The sequence below is a fragment of the Mus pahari genome, chromosome 9 (assembly GCF_900095145.1).
Source record: "Mus pahari chromosome 9, PAHARI_EIJ_v1.1, whole genome shotgun sequence".
NCBI lineage: Eukaryota > Metazoa > Chordata > Mammalia > Rodentia > Muridae > Mus > Mus pahari.
Genome location: NC_034598.1, coordinates 7,675,606 through 7,677,404, shown reverse-complemented (window position 1 = coordinate 7,677,404; position 1,799 = coordinate 7,675,606).

Genomic DNA, 1,799 nt, shown 5'->3' with positions numbered 1-1,799 from the left:
CCTTTACGCTATAGAGTGTGTCCCTTTACGCTATAGAGTGTGTCCCTTTACGCTATAGAGTGTGTCCCTTTACGCTATAGAGTGTGTCCCTTTACACTATAGAGTGTGTCCCTTTGAAGTGCTTGCTCACGTTGCCTCACAACCATCCATAACTGCAGGTTCAGGGGAGTCAGGGTTTCCTTTTGACCTCGGAGGCACCAGGCATGCATGTGGTGCAGTCAAAATGCTCATACATAGAAAAGAAGTAAATCTAACAAAATTAAAAATGCAATGTGGCCAGGCAGTGGTGACGCATGCCTTTAATCTCAGCACTCAGGAGGCAGAGGCAGGAGGATTTCTGAGTTCGAGGCCAGCCTGGTCTACAAAGCGAGTTCCAGGACAGCCAGGGCTACACAGAGAAACCCTGTCTCGGGAAAAAAAAAAAAATCTTAGATTTTACACACTAATAGTACAAAATTAAACAGCACTTTAAGTTATTCCCACCGAGAAAGTGAAAACATGATTGCCAAAGCTTGGTGTCAGTCTAAGATCTAGGACAAAGGAAGGCTGTGAAACTAAGACAAGGAAAAAGCAATGGATCACTCACAGTGATCCCCTAAGACAAGGAAAAAGCAGTCACTCACAGTGATCCCGTAAGCCACAGTTCTTAAGCTTTCATACAAACGCCACACCCGAGACCCCTTCACTGGATCCTTTGTCCCACTGTAGTCTCCTCTGTGTGTACACCATCTTGATAAGTGTGTGAACCACTACGCTGGTATTTAGTACTTCTTTCTTTGAGATCCAAATTTGTGCCCTTCCCCCAGCCTTGAGCAGGCTAAATAGACTTAAGTGTTTGCCACAGTTGGTCTTCTGTCCTGCCTCACCTTTAATTTCCTACAGGAGCAGGCTGCCTGCTGAGCTTGCTTTGCAACATAATCCAGCTGAAACAAAGGCTCTCCCTTTATCAGTACAGTGCTAAATATTAAACTTTGAGCCTTGATCAGTTTTGGCTTCATCCTCCTCTCACCCCCTCCCCATCCTTTTTCATTTCCAGTCTCCCTTTCAGGTACCCAGTTCATCCAAGGCTGCTGGACAACTACACAAACTGAGCCCACTTAGAATGACTTTGGGCACTATACATGGGTTCCTAATTCCAGCCTTAAGTACAGTGGGAAGGAGTAGAATCCAAATTAGCAGACACAATCCCCAGGCAAGTGATGTGCAGAGGATATGGACTTGCTCTGGGGAATGAGATGTTTCTTGGCGGTCCCTAAAATACTTGGAGCCAATCAGCATGGGCTGCTGCCCCTCAAAACTTGAAACTCAAAGGGGATGGAATATGCTGTTAGGCTTAATTGCTAAGGGATGACAGTATACCCACTGGCTGAAAAGATGGGATGTGGAAATCTCGTTAGAAATGAAAAGGCCAGTAAAATGTAGTCTAGTGAGAAAATGGTAAATTACAGATATTTAAAAATTGGTTATGTGGGTGGGGTGGCTGGAGAGATGGTTCCAGGGTTAGGAGCACTGGCTGCTCTTCCAGAGGACTTGAGTTAGGTTCTGCGCCTATATGATGGCTAACATTCGTCTATAATTCCAGTTCCAGGGTATTGGCACCCTCAGACATATGTACAGGCAAACTATCCAGAAAGAAAGAAAGAAAGAAAGAAAGAAAGAAAGAAAGAAAGAAAGAAAGAAAGAAAGAAAGAAAGAAAGGCAAGAAAAGAAAGAAAGGAAGGAAGGAAGGAAGGAAGGAAGGAAGGAAGGAAGAAAGAAAGAAAGAAAGAAAGAAAGAAAGAAAGAAAGAAAGAAAGAAA